Source organism: Lissotriton vulgaris, chromosome 1_1 (assembly GCF_964263255.1).
Source record: "Lissotriton vulgaris chromosome 1_1, aLisVul1.2, whole genome shotgun sequence".
Classification (NCBI taxonomy): Eukaryota; Metazoa; Chordata; class Amphibia; order Caudata; family Salamandridae; genus Lissotriton; species Lissotriton vulgaris.
Window position 1 is genome coordinate 616,351,388 of NC_141685.1, and position 19,040 is coordinate 616,370,427.

The 19,040-nt window shown below is 45.6% G+C and overlaps 1 protein-coding gene across 18 annotated transcripts in view; it reads left to right on the forward strand.

Annotated features, from left to right (window-relative positions):
• Positions 1–19,040, forward strand: part of NEXN (nexilin F-actin binding protein) — a 355,548-nt gene that overhangs the window by 300,011 nt on the left and 36,497 nt on the right. The gene's annotated exons all lie outside the window — the stretch shown is intronic.

The window sequence follows — 19,040 nt, forward strand, 5'->3', positions numbered from 1 at the left end:
CTTAACATCGATATCATCTTCCACACCTCTTGCAGAGCTCAATGGAGAAAAATGTTCCTCACACTACTCACTGTCTCCACCACCAGGAAATCCGCTCACTGCTTCACTCTCTCCATCACACCCTCCCAACTCTTCCTAGGCAGAACCACTATTACTATCTACAATAACGGGATTGTCCTAATTCAATCCACAGACAGGAACCTGGAACTACTAGACAACCTGTTCCCCACTTTCAAAGAGAACCTCCCCAACCATCGGACCCCCACTCACATCCCCTCCAGTATTATCACACTAGACCTCACAGCCCCCACCGACAACTCTTCTTACCTAGCTCAGCACCAGAACGACATACACCTCACCTCCTCCCCCAACCCAACAGCCACTCACCCACCTGCTGCAATCACCCCACACTCCGCAATCACAGACATAAATAACCTCCCATCACACATCAGCCGACCCCACACTCCCACCCCGGTGACACCCACTCATAATACTCCCACCCATCCTCTCCCCCTGACATCATAGATCCCACCCACAACCCCTCTAACCTAGTTCAGCACCAGATCGACACACATAGCGACAAATCCCACACCCTGTCCCCCCCTCTCTCAGCCCCCACTTCCACACGCTAACTAACCATACAGAGCACACCACATCTACTATCGTATCTCCCCCGCCCCACGACAGGACCATCTCCAACCTCTTCTCCCCCCCCACTCTCAGCCCTTACTCCCCTTCAGGCTCCCCTTTCACCACCATCATACACTCCACTTCCACCCGCTCTCTCCGCCTGCCATGAATCCCCGCCTCCACGCCCCCAATCTCCTTTATACTTCATCCACTCCCATCGCCCCCCTATCCTCTCTCCCTAACACCAACCCGCACGACGACAACACGGAGCCCTGCATGAACACTAACCCTCCCCCCCACCCGCACGCTAAGTCCCAGGTCAGCCACCCAACCATGACTTCCACCCCCAGCACTAATACTGACCCCACGCTAGACAAGATTATGTCCTTCCTCCTACAACTCAAAGAAGAAATTCACACCATCAAGGAAGACATGCACATCATCAAAGAGCTGATCACCACACCCCCTAGACCCGCCTCACTCACCACCACCTCCCCTCTCAACATGCTCCCCTCCCGTCCTGACGACGCTCCTAAGCCATGTCCCACGCACCGGACCGCGATCCATGCCCACAATCGCAACAAGCACAACCGCCACACTCACTGGACCGCGATCCCCGCCCACAATCGCAACAACCGCCCCCTTCGTACATGCAACCCCCACTCGGACCTTGACACTCTCTCCCTCCTCCGCTCCTACGACCAAGCTCCCCTAAACCTCACAACGGCTCCGCACCTCCCCATCCCCACAATACACTCAAACCCCCGTAGATCCTCCACCCGTAACAACAGAATATCCGTCCCAAATAACCTTATAAAAGTCCCCCTCTCTCTAGCACACTCTTCCTCTCCAGACACACCCGTCTCAAATGCACTCTCATAAACTGCAGATCGGCTTCTAAACACTCCGCCGCCATCGCTGATCTCATCCTCAGATTGGACCTCGACCTAATCATCCTGACTGAAACCTGGTTAACCAAATCCTCTACACCTATAATGGACATTCTGGTCCCCCCTAACTACCACATCATTAGGCTTGACAGGTCTGGCAAGAAAGGTGGCGTCCCTACCCTCTCCAACTTCCTACGAATACATCTGCCTCGATGTCATCAGTGATGGCAAACCAATATGCTCTCTCCATAGCATTTACCACCCTCCCAGAGACCACCTCATCTTCGCCCAGCAAATGATGGACCTGATTTCATCCAACGCAGGACGACAGCTCACCCAAATATACCTGGGCGACTTCAACCTCCATTGGAACGATCTTAACGATGCGGTGGTAAATAGTCTTAAAAGCTTCCTCAGCGCCCTGGACCTCACACAACTATGCAACAGCCCGACCCACGAGAAAGGCTCTATCCTCGACCTTATCATCGCCAAAGAGGGCGCTGTTCAACTTGAGGCTATTCAACGCTGTGACTGGTCAGACCATCATATTGTTACATTTCTCATCAATGAAAAAGTCAAACTCAACTCTGTTCAACCCACCAGACCTAAAGTCTGGAAAAGAGACCTGAAAAGACTCAACCCATTATCCTTACCTCAGAACAGTCGCGACCTCCTACTCCCCCCTACTGGCGTTACAGATGTCCAATCTCTGACTGACCACTATCTTAGCGCAGTGACCTCAATAATTAATGAGGCTGCTCCCATGCAGCTAAAAAGAGTCCCCGCTAAAATCTCCAAACCATGGTACGACGGGAGTCTCAATGAAGATAGACGAGCCATGAGACTGGCAGAGCGCACCTGGAGGACAGCTCCCTCTGCACTACACCTAAAAACCCTGAAGACAAAGAGAAACGCCTACTTCAGGAAAATAAAGCGCTCGAAAGCAAACTTTTTCAGCCTCCAGCTTGACCAAGCAAAAAATCGCCCTAGAAAACTGTTTGAGTTAATCAGAACACAAGCCAAGGAACAACCCCAACCTGGCAGTACCTTACACGAAGCACCCTCATGTGATGACTTCGCCACTTTCTTTACCCAAAAAACTGACAACATAAAGAATGACCTCCGCGCGGACGCAAGACTCCACAGCACTCTCAATTGCATAACACCCACCGAACCTAAAAACAATGCAACTTGGTCAACCTTTGAAACCTACTCCGAAGAAGAAATAGGCAAACTGCTCAGCACCTTGAAACCTTCCAATCACCTCTCGGATCCCCTCCCTGCCAACGCTGTCAAAGATTTCATCCCACTGCTCCTTCCCCTCTGGACTAAAATCATCAACAGCTCGCTCCAAGAAGGAACTTTCCCTGACTCCCTCAAAATTGGACAAGTCACACCTTTGCTAAAGAAACCTACTGCCGACCCATCCGACTTAAACAACTACCGTCCCATTACCAATATTCCCACTCTCGCCAAATTACTGGAAAAATGCGCTCAACTACATCTGACCAAACATATCGACTTGTTTGATCTCCTCAACCCGCATCAATCAGGTTTCCGAGCAGGACAGAGCACTGAAACAGCTATGACGCACATAATTGACGACGCCCTTCAAATTCTAGATCAAGGTGATACCTGCCTCCTCATCCTGCTTGATCTCTCTTCGGCATTCGACACTGTCAAACACGAGAAGTTACTCGAGCTTCTGAGCACAAGAATGGGTCTTTCTGGGACTGTTCTCAAGTGGTTCACCTCCTTTTTACACAACAGGTCGCAGAAATTCAAGAGTAACAACCGGATGTCCTCTCCAATACCTGTGTCGTTAGGCGTCCCACAAGGATCTTCCCTATCACCAACGCTGTTCAACCTAGTTATGGAACCTTTCACCACCTTGCTCCAATCATCCAATGTACTCTTTCACATGTACGCAGATGACACCCAACTATATCTCAAAGTACAATCCCCCAACGACATTTTACTACTGAACTCTACGATCAGAAGCACCCAATCCTGGCTTGCTGATAATCATCTCAAACTCAATGCTCTAAAAACAGAATTCCTGCTGATCACACCCCCCACCAAGATCCCCATCACGCAAACCTGGCTTAAACAGTTAACTGCACTCAATGTCCAACCCATCATAGTGGACTCAGCGAAATCTTTAGGCATAACCCTCGACTCCAACCTTAACATGCAACATCATATCAGCAAGGCTACTAAGGGAGCGAACTTCCAAATCAATACACTGAGGAAGCTTAAACCCTTCCTGCCAGCCAAAGACTTCCAAACTGCAGTACAAGCTCTAGTAATCCCTCGAATTGAATACGGCAGCACCGCCCTTTGCGGTCTCCCATTAACCAGCACTGCACCCCTAAGAGCCTCTCTAAACGCTGCAGCCAGACTCATCACTGGATCAAAAAAACACTCGCACATCACCCCTGATTTGAAAACACTGGACTGGCTGCCTTTTGAAGCCAGAATACACCTGAAAATCGCCTGCATGACACACAAGGCTCTACACCTGAGCTCTCCCAGATACCTCACTCAGAAGCTGTCAATCTCTGGCGGCTCTAGAATCACTAGAGGCACAGACAATCTTCTGCTAAAACCTCGAAGATTCCGGAAGGTAAAAACATATAAACGCTCTTTCTCAGGAATGGCACCCAAGATCTGGAACTCACTCCCCCATGAAACCAGGCTCATCTCCTCCTTCACTCTTTTTAAGAAAGAAGTAAAAGCTATTTTTATGGCCAAATACACTTGACCGATTAACGTTGTTTTGGAAAGACCCTACTCTGACCTGTATTACTTTGCTCGAACTCTATGCATGTATGAACATGTATGATTATGTATTTCACCTGAATTATCGTTGCTACTACTATCTACGCACACATTTAAATCGCTGTTCGAACTTTATGACTATGTATCTCACCTGTATTATCGATGCTACTGACTATCTATGCACACATTTAACTGTTATATTTATATTATTGATGTGCTGTTCTACCTATATGTAACCCCAATCTCTTGCTGGCATTCCCAGCCGTGTAAAGCGCTCTGATATCTGCAAAGATCCTGTTCGCGCTATATAAAACTTTCAAATAAATAAATAAATAAATATATATTCACTGAAAAAGCCATAGGTTTCAGGCACGTTATAGTGAGGAATTAGCATTTAAAAAACCTTAGAAATTCACTGATAAAACCATAGGTTTCAGCCACGTTATAGTTAGGAATTAGCATTTAAAAAACCTTAGAAATTCACTGAAAAAACCATAGGTTTCACCCATGTTATAGTTAGCTGGACATTTCTCTCATACAAAACCATTGAAATTCCCCCATTATTGTTAGTTCAGCTAACTATAACGCACGCGCCCGCAATGCACTGCTGACATGGTCAGTGACATCACTCATCACATCACTGATGACATCTCAAATGACATCACTGATGACCTCACTGATGACATCATCCTTGTGAAAGAGTGGCAGACCTCCTCTCACCCTAATATAACCTTTGATACACACATTCAAAAACTAGAAACTAAAATGTTCAAAAAAATGGAGATACCAATACCAGTTACAACAACCTATTCGGTAATTCCAACATCTACATACACATCCACTCATTCACCAACAGTTCTATATAGTCGCTCATACATGTACTCACTCATCATATGTACTCATACACCTATACATCCTGTTACACACCGATACTCATCCATAGAGTTACTCACACACATACTCACACATGCAAATAAACTATCAAACATCCATTTACTTGCGTATACAGCTATACACACACCACTACACTTACTTCTACAGAAACGTACACATACTTACTCTCTTAAACAATCACTTATAGAACCACATATTTATTAATACAGGAACTCCTCCAATCTCTAACTCTCACATATACTCACTTACATACATCAGTACTCACATATACTAGTTTAAAACATATGTAGCTACTCATAAAGATACTATTGAGACAGTCATTCACTCACTAGCACACCCATACACACACTCATCCACCCATACAGTCCTGCACACATTCTATGTTCAAAACACATACAGTGAGTCAGTCATTCATGCATCTGTGCGCTAAGTAATACCGCCCACCAAACCATACAGACACTTATTCTGATACTCAAAAAACCAACTAATAACCCATATAGGCACTCATGTAGCTACTCACCAACCCATGCAGTCACTTATATATAAAGTGAGACACTGATACAGATATTTAAATATTTAAACATTACTCGCTAATATGTGTATTCACTAAGGTATACTTAATAAGTCAGTTATACAATCAATTTTACAAAAAAAACCATCCATTTAGACACTTACTTACCCATTTATTCTTCCATCAACCTTTGGATATACATATATAAAAAATATTGGGCGCACATTTCATCTCCATCAAGTATTGAATATTAAAACCCATGTGGGCTGGCATGCAGTCCTGGCGAGTCTCTGCCATTCTGAGCTTCAAACGGGCTGCTCCCTGTAAATCACCGGCTTGAACTTCCTTCCAATGCTCGAACACCAGTGGTGTCAGAGTGTATCCGCCGCTGAGGAAAGGAATTTACTCCCGAAACCCGTCTGGCCTTCAATTTGGGACATGCATTTCATGGCATTGGTCTGCCAGCAAGCTGCCGTTTCTGAATAAAAGAGCAGCATTGTAAGCTTCCTGTGGTCTCTGTTCAATTGGGGTTCCAGTTATTGATGGATGTATTGCGGCTTGCCTAGTCGTGAACACGAGACCCACCACTGCTGCGGATCCGCTCTGACACCACTGGTGTTCGAGCATTGGAAGGAAGTTCAAGCCGGTGCTTTACAGGGAGCAGCCCGTTTGAAGCTCAGAATGGCATCTGAAAAGCATAGCAGAGGCTCGCCAGGACTGCATGTCAGCCCACATGGGTTTTATTATTCATTACTTGATGGAGATGAAATGCGCGCCCACTGGGGAAGACATCCTGGCACTACATATCCCACAAGGCCATTGCCTGGCCACGCCTACCGGAACAGGGATTTGTTTTAACTACGTGCGCAAGGAACTGTGCTCTCATTTCCACTCTGAACTTACACCGCTGAAGAAGGGATTTACTCCCGAAACGCGTCTGGCGTTCAATTTGGGACATGCATTTTGGGGCGTTGGTCTGCCAGCAAGCTGCGGTTTCTGAATAAAAGAGCAGTATTGTAAGCTTCCTGTGGTCTCTGTTCAATTGGGGTTTCTGTTATTGATGGATGTATTGCGGCTTGCCTAGTCGTGAAGACGAGACCCACCACTGCTGCGGATCTGCTCTGACACCACTGGTGTTCGAGCATTGGAAGGAAGTTCAAGCCGGTGCTTTACAGGGAGCAGCCCGTTTGAAGCTCAGAATGGCATCTGAAAAGCATAGCAGAGGCTCGCCAGGACTGCATGCCAGCCCACATGGGTTTTATTATTCATTATTTGATGGAGATGAAATGCGCGCCCACTGGGGAAGACATCCTGGCACTACATATCCCACAAGGCCATTGCCTGGCCACGCCTACCTGAACAGGGATTTGTTTTAACTACGTGCGCAAGGAACTGTGCTCTCATTTCCACTCTGAACTTACACTGCTGAGGAAGGGATTTACTCCTGAAACGCGTCTGGCAATCAATTTGGGACATGCATTTCGTGGCGTTGGTCTGCCAGCAAGCTGCGGTTTCTGAATAAAAGAGCAGTATTGTAAGCTTCCTGTGGTCTCTGTTCAATTGGGGTTTCTGTTATTGATGGATGTATTGCGGCTTGCCTAGTCGTGAAGACGAGACCCACCACTGCTGCGGATCTTCTCTGACACCACTGGTGTTCGAGCATTTGAAGGAAGTTCAAGCCGGTGCTTTACAGGGAGCGGCCCGTTTGAAGCTCAGAATGGCATCTGAAAAGCATAGCAGAGGCTCGCCAGGACTGCATGCCAGCCCACATGGGTTTTAATATTCATTACTTGATGGAGATGAAATGCGTGCCCACTGGGGAAGACATCCTGGCACTACATATCCCACAAGGCCATTGCCTGGCCACGCCTACCTGAGCAGGGATTTGTTTTAACTACATGCGCAAGGAACTGTGCTCTCATTTTCACTCTGAACTTACGCCGCTGAGGAAGGGATTTACTCTTGAAACGCGTCTGGTGTTCAATTTGGGACATGCATTTCATGGCGTTGGTCTGCCAGCAAGCAGCTGTTTCTGAATAAAAGAGCAGTATTGTAAGCTTCCAATGGTCTCTGTTCAATTGGGGCTCCTGTTATTGATGGATATATATATATTTTTTTTGTCGAGGGGGCAAGGGGTCTGCCAATAAAATCACTTTTGGGAAAACGACTTGGATATATATATATACATATACTTTAATATTACCTACCGGCGGTTGCCAGTACGTTGGTATAGTTAGGACCTATTATCTATGGGAAAACCGCCACATTCTATTTGAAATAACTTTGGCGTCAATTGACGAATATTCTTGAAATTTTCCAATCTTTTGGCCAGCTCAGTTTTGCTCCTTCCCTGAAAGTTTCTGGGTGATTGGTGAAGCGGGGACCGAGAAAAAAGAGGGGTCCCAAAACATGTTTTCCCCATGCAATTTCCCATAGGACCTTTAGCCACGGCTACAGCCCGAATGGCTGAACGGAATTACACAAAATTTGGCAGAGGGGTAGTCCTAAGATTCGACTTGTGCCTTTCGCATATCTGGTGTCAATGTGTTCAGTAGTTTCAGAGAAAATTGCGGTTAAAGTCATTTATTTATCTATGGGTGCGGTGGTTTCGCAGATTGTGCGAGGATTGGCCTCGTAGCATAAGCGCACCTTCCCGATCACGCGCTCAAATATAATTGGCTGTCAAGCGGTTGTAAACATTCGAAACCAGGAACTGTGGGCAGCCATTTTGTGCCTCGGTAGAAGCGAGGCTTCGGAAGTCAGTGAAATATGTGTGCAAAACGTGAACAGGGGCAGGGTAGAAACGCCCTGAACCCCTAGGCTTGCTCAGGGGGTCTCATAAGGACCGGTAGGGCAAAAAAAAGGAGTACATTTTTTTTTACAAACAAAGTCGCGGATGTGCGTAGGATCCGTGTATTTCGCCACTGAAAAAAACGAAGCATGTCTTTTTGAGATATATATCAAGCTTATGTGTATAGATGTTGGGTGGCTCTAAGAAGAGCCCTTGTGTTTATTGAGAGATTTTAGTACTTACAAGTAAGTACCGAAGTCTAAAGTTTATGAGGAAGACTCTGTTCCCTTCTTCTGTAAAATGTACAGCATCTCTCCTATAGATGCCATGCAAATTGAAATGCAGATTGTTGTGGTATATGGACACCATTCTATAGTCTCGGAGAAAAGTAGAAACAGATGTATTCACATTTTTCCTAGCTTTCTCAATCTGTGGACAAAATAGATTGGAGTAGTTCCATTTCTGCCTTTGGCATAAGTTAGAATAGACAAAGGGAGTTTGGGGGAAAAGTGAAATTAAAACAGAAAATAAATGATTGGTTGTTTGACAACATTGTACACAGAAAACTAGGGTGCATGTTTCTGTTTTTTAAAAGCATGATTCTTATTGGTTATCAGAACGTGATTGAAAATAACATTACGTAGGATAAGGTAGTATATTGAGAAGCCGAGCACACTGCTTTTTTTTAGCAACATTGTGTGATGAACTTTTGCGTTCTTTGGAAGCCAGTATTGCTTTTTTGCATGGGTAGATGCTAATTTCTATATGGAAATGCAATCTGCTTTGGATTTTGAAAGTGAGAACAGATTTCACTGCGCTGTCTTTCAAAATGCAAACTATGTTTGCTATGGGAGGGCGGGAGTCGTGAGAGTCCCGCTCTGTCAAAGCAAACAGCAGTATACCGGGGGTAGGTACCCCGGGACACTGCAGGAGCCGGTCGTAGTAGTTTCCAGGGCACTCGAGGGCACCAGGCGGAGGGCCACGCAGTCTGCCTCCCGTAATACACAAATTCCTGGGGTGGTGATTCCCAGGGCGTGAGAAGGGCTGTTGAGGCCCACATACTTATAATTTTGTAGGGGGGGGTTGGATGCGAAAGTGGTGCTAGGGGGTTGTAAATCTAGTACACAGTGTTTTGTTTTACATTGCTTTCCTTTCTGTCATGTAGAGGATCCAGGGTAAATATAATGGTTTCTGTATGGCCAGTAACTTTTAACCCTACAGCTTTCTGCCTGTTACTATAGTAACAGTTCATGGAACACTTACGTGAGCACAGAGGTAAGAAGTTCACCACACTATATTGCTAATGGCGTTGTACTTTTAAAACTTTTGAATTGGAACCGTAAGTTGTAGCAATACACTCTGGTAAAGATCTGGTGAAGAGCTAGCCTCAGAATTATACTTCAAATTATAAATATAATTTCTATTGTGGACTGCTGTGGTAAATATTTGATTTACCGTCCTAATTTCTATGCAGGTAAGTACTTAATCAATAATAACTCAAGTCGGAAAGAAAAAGGCAGAGTCTGTGGTGTTAGAGTTGTTAGGGGTTTTATTCCTTTAAAAAGGAATGGTCATGACCGGATATCTTGTTCCTGCCACCACTGGGGTGCAGGAAGGGAAAGAGCAATATTTTATTGACAATACATAGCTTATATACTTGAGTTACATTATAGAAACCAATATAGTAGGCGTAACAGCTGAGAGAAACAAGATAAAACACACACGTGGTAATAATACGTAATTAGAAGGCGTGAACTAGGCGTGAACATAGAAGTGTGTGCTAGAAACGTCATAAGTAGGTGTCATAAGTGGGTGGCAACAAAAAGCAGAATCTTGCAATGTCAGCAGAAATCTGAGGCCTGGATGCGCGCGCAGCTGCATGACGTGTGATTGACGTGAAACTGGAGGGTGCAGGGGACTTGACATTTACAGTGACGGAAAGAGACAGAAGTCTGGCATGTCAGATCAACTCGTACTTCTATCATATCTGATATCTGATGTTTGGGAACCATACTATCTGGGAGGAAAGGTCTCTGGGGCAGAAGCTATTCTATACTGACTGTGAGTGCGTGTATAAGCGTCTAAGTGTCTGCAGGAGATGCGAGGGGGGCATGGGCCTTCCATGGTAACAGGGGCTATGAATCACTTGCACGGAGACAGTAAGGCCAGGCCCTTCGCTCTGCAGCTGGGGGAATGTTTACTTAAACTAGTAGGCAGGAATGCATTTTCGGAGAGGGAAACAGATAACTTGAAGGTTGAATTCAGTCTTGGCAGGCAGCAGGCTGAGCTAAACGCGGTGAGCCGCGCAAGGAGTAAGGCAGAGGTCACGGGTACAGAGACAGCCTGGGCTGGGGCTCTCAGAGTCAGAAAGCAGAAAGAGGCTCGATGGCAGATTTCAGGGCCTGCTTCGCCAGAGCTGAAAAACGTGTAGAGTACACCACAAAAAGACGTTGGCATGGCATACTTAGGAACGGACTATTCAACCCATTCTGGGTGAGTCTGAAAGAGGACATGTTAACGTTGGACGCAAATGTATTTGCGTCTTCATAGCTGGCACAGGAGGGAAGTTACATGCACTTTAAATTCGTACATGGAGACGGTGGGGTACACGATAGGGAACATAACTTGACCAAAAATTTATATTTCCTCATTCCCTCCTTGTTCCCTACGGACCCTTCATGATATCTCGATCCTCATGAATCGATCAGTCTGTTCTTGTAACATCATTTGCTCGTCTCTCTTCCGTTGTCGGTTTGAGAGAAAACTGGAATGTTCAATGCACGATGTGGCGCACAGTCCACAAATCGCTGGCCCACACTGTAGGCACAGGCAACAACTGAATACTATGACAAGGGCAATGCCTAGGAAGGATAGGATCTTCCATCCCCAAGCGGTTAACGTTGTCCAGAACCAACCGGACCAAGTCCAGGTGCCTGGATTCTGATGTATCGAACTTGCAATCTTATGAAGACGTGTAATAGCTTTGTAAACAGTTGGCGCGTTTTCTGGAATGAAAACACAGCAACTTGACCCGATGACCTTACAGGCTCCACCTCTATCTGCCAAGATGACGTCAATAACGAGACGATTCTGAAGGACAACAATCCGCATAGCAGACTGCTCCTCCGTCAAGTTACCTAGGGCGTAGGCAGTTTCATGTACTACTGCTTGGAGTGTTCTGGTTAATCTACGTATTAATTTACTGTTTTGGACGGGGCCTGTGAAGAAAAAGAATCCTTTATTGAAATCTGTGTATTGCTCCCATGCCGTTTCAGTATAGTCGACAATCGGGAGATCTCTTCTGAGTCTATTCTTTACTAGATTTGTATTTCTGTGGTAATCAGGAGGGGCTAGGAAAACAGGTGGCAGAAGGAAGGCAATGTAACAGGTACCATCCCAATCTGGAGGTAAGCGTATGTATGCGGTATAGCCACAAACAAAGTAGGAATGACGGGTAGCTTTAAAGGAGGACTTGCCATGATCACTGAAATCGACCACGGTGGTACATTTACTATGACCTAAGTGTACTGAACCCTTCTTTCTGACACATAAGTCGCCTGTGACTGGTAGTACTGACATAGCAGGGAGAACTGGTGCAGCTTCGGATTCAACAGTGAGAATCATAAGGTTAATTGTATAATTACCTAATCCATATACTTCATTTTCTAGATCAGTTCCTACTCTAGTGGGAAGTCCCTTCTTGTCAGGGTAACAGGCATTAAGCAGAACTAAGTTCAAGTTTCCCCAAACCCAGCTCCCTTTGAAAACAGCAACATCAGGATCTAAAGAGTTAATTATTCTGAACCATGCACCACAGGAGCCATTATGAGTGAACGGGTACGGAAAGAGGGGCAGAACTCCCTTGTATTTCTGATGGGGAGGGAGTCGGCCACATATCCAACAGTTTGTAGCATTGCTCGTCTGATGGGAGTGATGTAACATGCTAATGAATGTGTTGTTGCGCAGCGCGAGTCTGTAAGACAACTCGTGAGGCGGTAATGTACTAAAAGAATGTTCAGCAGAAACATTGTAAGCAGATTGTTCACGCTTGAAGATAGGGTAGTATATGGGAAGCAATATACTCGCCACAATAATCAGAAAACTTAGAAAAAACATAATTAATAATGTCACTATACAGTGGCTGCGGAGTGATTTGCAATATGCACGTTTCTTGAATTGTCTCTCTCTCTCTCTATCTCGATCTAGGGGATACATGTCAGAAACTATTTAACCGATTCACCTAGGGGAGGACTTAAACAATTAAACTGTCTGACTTGCTAGATCGAAGCTTCAGTTTATACTCCTCTTGGGGAGTTTTCTCTCGTTCGGGAACTTTAAAGTCAATAGGTTCGATACAGTCTTTGGAGGGGGTGGACGAGTCAGGGTCTGGTTTCAGTTCGTTGCATTTTTTAATATGACTCGTATGTATCCACCCCTTTCTGCCTTCCATCTTGATTGCTGTCCTCGTAGTGAGAAGAACGGTCTTCGGCTCTTTCCAGCGGGGCTCCAGCGGACTTTTCCTGTCAAAGTTCCTTATTAGGACGGTGTCACCTGGTCGGACATCGTGCGGTTTTACATCAGTGTTGTCAGGGAAGGCTGCGGCAACCTGTGAACGACATGATTGGAGTGCAGACATCAAGGAGGCAAGGTAATCTGTCAGCATATTACAATCGACATCAGTAATTTTCCTAGGCATGGGCGTCCCCCACATATTCGGTGGTCTGCCAAAGACCACTTCGTACGGGGATAGTCCTGATCTCGAATGGGCAACCATTCTCATGTAGAATAATGCAACTGGCAGGGCGACTATCCAGTCGACCCCTTTCTCTTTATAAACTTTGGCAAGGCGGGTCTTTAGTGTCTGGTTATGCCTTTCTACAAGGCCTGCAGCTTCGGGATGTCGGACACAATGGAATCTCCACTGATATCCTAGCAGAAGGGAGACATGCTTCATGAGTTCGGATGAAAACGGCTGTCCGTTATCTGAGTACACGACACGAGGCAAGCCGTATCGTGGGAAGAATTCTCGAACCAGCTGCCTGGCAGTGGTCGGGGCAGTGTAATCTGAGACTGGGTATGCTTCGGTCCAACGGGAAAGTGCACAAACAACTACGAGGACATATTTGAATCCTCGACAACGGTCCATCTGGATATAATCCATCTGGAGGACTTCAAAAGGGTGATCGGGAGGATGAAATCCACCTTGCTCTACAGGAACGCTTTTACCTGGATTGAACTGACAACAGATCATGCAAGTACGCACTTTCTGTTTTGCTGCTGCTCGTAAGTGTTTGTTGTACCAGAGATTCTGTAAACTGTCTAACATAGCTTTCTCTCCTAGATGTGCCGGACTATGTGCTGTATTTATCATGATTTGAACCATTGAGTCGGGGAGAAACCATGTAGATTTTCCCTTCGTGACCCATCCTTGATCTGTCTGGATCCCTCCTAGTTCAGTCCATTTCTTTATCTCATCTGAAGTAGCATGTGTCTGGATATCGATTATATCTAGGGTGGGATCCCTGACTGTCATACACTGTGTTGGTACTATTTTCTTTGTCACATCGGTAGTCTGGGTGTGAGTCAATGCTGTATGTTTTGCTGTCTGATCTGCCAGGTCGTTACCCTGGGAAACAGAATCTGTAACTTTAGTATGTGCTTTACACTTCATGACTGATATGCCCGAAGGCAGATGTATTGCTTCTAACAGTGCTTGAATGAGGGGACCGTGTTGTATCTTGGCACCATGAGAGGTCAAGAAACCTCGTTCTTGCCATAGCATTCCGAAGTCGTGTACGACTCCGAACGCATAACGGGAATCAGTGTATATGTTAACATTTCTGTTCTTGGCTAGTATACAAGCTCGGGTCAGAGCGATGAGCTCCGCCGCTTGAGCAGACAGTGTGTCAATACGATGTGTTTCTTTAACTTCAGTTTCAGTGGTTACTGCATACGCTGCCACTAATTCTCCTGTACTTGTTCTCATGCATGAACCATCCACGTAAAGTGTCAGGTCTGGGTTTGTCAGTGGGACATCTGTTAAGTCTCGTCGAGGCTTTGTTACTGCATTAATGATCTCTATACAATCATGCGGGGCTGGATCTGTCATAATTGTAGGTAACAATGTTGCGGGATTCAGAATGCTGCAGCGTCTGATTTCTATGTGTGGCTGTAATAATGTCAATTCATAACCTGTCAGTCGTGCTATAGTCAAGTGCTGAGTCTGAGTTCTGTTTAAAAGAACCTCTACAGAATGTGGAACTTGTACTGTTAATTGATGTCCTAAAACAATTGAGTCGCTCTGTCTGATTGCTAGCGCTGTTGCTGCTACTGACTTTAAGCACGCAGGGAGTGCCTGTGCTACTGAATCCAATGTACTTGAAAAATAAGCGCAAGGCTTATGTGAACCTGCTTGGTCTTGAGTGAGGACAGACAATGCTGTACCGTCACGTTCTGTAACAAAAAGTGTAAAAGGTTTGCTGTAACATGGTGTCGCTAGAACTGGTGCTTGACATAAAGCTTTCTTTAATTCTTCAAAAGCCTGTGTATGTTCCTGAGTCCAAGGGAGGGCAGTCGAAGTCGCTGCCTCCTGTGTTGTTAACTGAATCAGTGGTTTAGCTAGGAATGCATACTGGGGAATCCATTGTCTGCAGTACGAGGTGAGGCCTATAAAGGCCCGCACTTCCTTTTGTGTCTGGGGTTGTGGCATATTTACAATTAACTGAATGCGATCGGGAGTGAGCTGTCTCCCCACTTTGGACAGCAAGTGACCCAAGTACACAACTTGCTGAACACAGAATTGTAGCTTCGAAGGAGACACCTTGTGTCCCTTGTCGGCCAGAAAATGTAAAACTGTCAGTGATGCTTGTTCACATTCGGGTTCACTTCGTGCGGTGATCAGCAGATCATCGACGTATTGCAGTAAGGCAGTGTTAACTGGCATTATGATACAATCAAGTTGTCTTTTCAGTGCTTGGCTATAGATGCTGGGGCTTTCTGTGAATCCTTGAGGTGCGCGTGAAAATTTGAAACTTCGTCCATTTAAACTGAATCCGAAGAGATATTGGCTCTCTGGATCAATAGGTACACTGAAGAAGGCGTTCTTGAGGTCAATTACAGTAAAGAACGTTGCTTCTGAATCAATAGCAGTTAATAAGGATGAGATGTCGGGAACCACAGGGTACTGTGGAATAATGCATTTATTCAGTTCTCTTAAATCAATCACCAGCCGATATACTGGCGGTGCATTGGGATCCGTACGTTTAAGAATTGGAATGATGGGTGAATTACAGATATTGGAGTCGGTTTCTACGACCACTCCTTGGGCAATGAGCTCTTCAATGATTTCCAGTAAAGCCACTACAGCATCAGGTGGTAACTTGTATTGTCTGATTCTATTAGAACAACACCTTGTTTGAGTGTAACACGGTATGGTGTAATGTGCATACAACCTACGTCAGTTGGGCCTCTTGCCCACAAGTGATCTGGTACATTTTTCAACCTGACATCAAACTCTCGTAACACATAATGACCCTTAAAGTCTCTTAAGAAAAGTCTAACTCCTTCCGGGGAACAGCAGATCACGGCTCCTAGAGCCTTCAATGTTTTTATTCCTAACAGATTTTCTGGACAGGATTTCGTAAGTAACAAGTCTGTAACACGGGATAATGGACCCACAGCCAGGGGGACTGGTTTCGATACCTCATTTACAATAGGCTGTCCTGAAAAACCAAGGGAAACATTCTGTGAGCCTGAGAGGGGTGCCCCTGGGACTTCATCATGGCTGATTGTGGTGCGACTTGCCCCTGTGTCGATTAAACTTTCTGTCTTTTCCCAATACTTGACTGTGTACATAAGGACCCTCTTGATCTACAGGAATTTCAATAAGAGGCAAGCCACCCTCCCTCTCTAGGCTGTTTCATGTGTAACGTGGATAATCGGGGTAATCAGATTGGGCATACTGGTACATCTGCTGCGAGACTTGCTGAGTCGCGGCAATGGGCTGTGGCTGTGACTGTCTCTGTGGTACCGCTACTGTCTGTGCTGCATGTGGTGACACATGCATAGGCTGTGTATTCTGTGAAGACTGATGCTGACTATGGTCTTGTCTAGGCGGATGCGGTCTTTCCTTAGTTTTACCTGTCGCTATATTATGTTTCAGAACTGGGCATTCATGTACGTAGTGACCTGGCTGCTTACAATAATTGCATGTCCCTTTAACGGGAGCTGTGGCGTGACCTGTCTGGGTCGTACCCTTTCTCTGACCGTCGGCTGGAACCGACTGGGCTACTAACATTTTCATTTTCGTGTCTTTCATGCGTTTCTGTTCCTGATCCTGTTCTTCTCTAATTCTGTTCTGATGATATTGTAACATCTGTAACATCTGGGATGGCGTATTTGCCTGCCATGTTTATGGTACATGAAATTTCCAGGAGTGTCCCTAGGGGGGATAGGAATTTCTTCCTCTAGTATCCCTTTCCTAGTTCCTATCTGCTTTAACTTGTTGAAAAACGGCATCTTGTTTACTTAATACTGAATGCTCAATCCTTGCTACTTAATACTGAATACAGCTAGTTTACACAAGAACACAATAATGCACATAAAAACAGTCACTCATACAACGACATTAATCACAAAAAAAAAACATTTAAAAACACCTATTACTACCCCCTATACCGGATGTACTGCTAAACAGCACAGATGCACTGCTGAGAATAGTGCAAGAACTTGAATCATCGGATATACTGCTAAACAGTACAGATACACTGTCTAAAACAGTGCAGACCAGACTTGTGTACCCAAACCCGTCTAGATACGTCCCAGCAATGGTACTCACCGGGAAGCACGGAAAACAGAAGGCCTCGGAAAACTCGACTGGACTGGCTGGACCGGACTCGACTCGACACGTGGATACTTCGGAAAACTGGCGGGCCTCTTGACACCTCGGACCTTGCTTCTTTCGGCTAGGCTCTGGTCGGGATCCTCCGCGCTCCTCACCGCCTCGTCTGGGTGCTGATTGCAGTCTTCGTCGCCTCCGTGGGCCAGAGGGAGATACAGGAAATCCTGCCAGTACGCGTAGTTTCCATCTAACTGATGGCAGGGGACAGAGCTTGCAACGCACCAACCGGCGCGTGAGGTGGGGGAGGGGGTCCCTATTCGGGCGCCAAAATAATGTGGTAAATATTTGATTTACCGTCCTAATTTCTATGCAGGTAAGTACTTAATCAATAATAACTCAAGTCAGAAAGAAAAAGGCAGAGTCCGTGGTGTTAGAGTTCTTAGGGGTTTTATTCCTTTAAAAAGGAATGGTCATGACCGGATATCTTGTTCCTGCCACCACTGGGGTGCAGGAAGGGATAGAGCAATATTTTATTGACAATACATAGCTTATATACTTGAGTTACATTATAGAAACCAATATAGTAGGCGTAACAGCTGAGAGAAACAAGATAAAACACACACGTGGTAATAATACGTAATTAGAAGGCGTGAACTAGGCGTGAACATAGAAGTGTGTGCTAGAAACGTCATAAGTAGGTGTCATAAGTGGGTGGCAACAAAAAGCAGAATCTTGCAATGTCAGCAGAAATCTGAGGCCTGGATGCGCGCGCAGCTGCATGACGTGTGATTGACGTGAAACTGGAGGGTGCAGGGGACTTGACATTTACAGTGGCGGAAAGAGACAGAAGTCTGGCATGTCAGATCAACTCGTACTTCTATCATATCTGATATCTGATGTTTGGGAACCATACTATCTGGGAGGAAAGGTCTCTGGGGCAGAAGCTATTCTATACTGACTGTGAGTGCGTGTATAAGCGTCTAAGTGTCTGCAGGAGATGCGAGGGGGGCATGGGCCTTCCATGGTAACAGGGGCTATGAATCACTTGCACGGAGACAGTAAGGCCAGGCCCTTCGCTCTGCAGCTGGGGGAATGTTTACTTAAACTAGTAGGCAGGAATGCATTTTCGGAGAGGGAAACAGATAACTTGAAGGTTGAATTCAGTCTTGGCAGGCAGCAGGCTGAGCTAAACGCAGTGAGCCGCGCAAGGAGTAAGGCAGAGGTCACGGGTACAGAGACAGCCTGGGCTGGGGCTCTCAGAGTCAGAAAGCAGAAAGAGGCTCGATGGCAGATTTCAGGGCCTGCTTCGCCAGAGCTGAAAAACGTGTAGAGTACACCACAAAAAGACGTTGGCATGGCATACTTAGGAACGGACTATTCAACCCATTCTGGGTGAGTCTGAAAGAGGACATGTTAACGTTGGACGCAAATGTATTTGCGTCTTCATAGCTGGCACAGGAGGGAAGTTACATGCACTTTAAATTCGTACATGGAGACGGTGGGGTACACGATAGGGAACATAACTTGACCAAAAATGTATATTTCCTCACTGCTACCGCCACAAAAAAGAAAGACGTATGTACTTTTTAAATTAACTTTTAATAAAACAATAAATAACTGGAAATATAACTAAATGATAACAATACAATAAATAACTAGAACTATAACTTTAACAAAACAATAAAACAAACAACATTTAATATG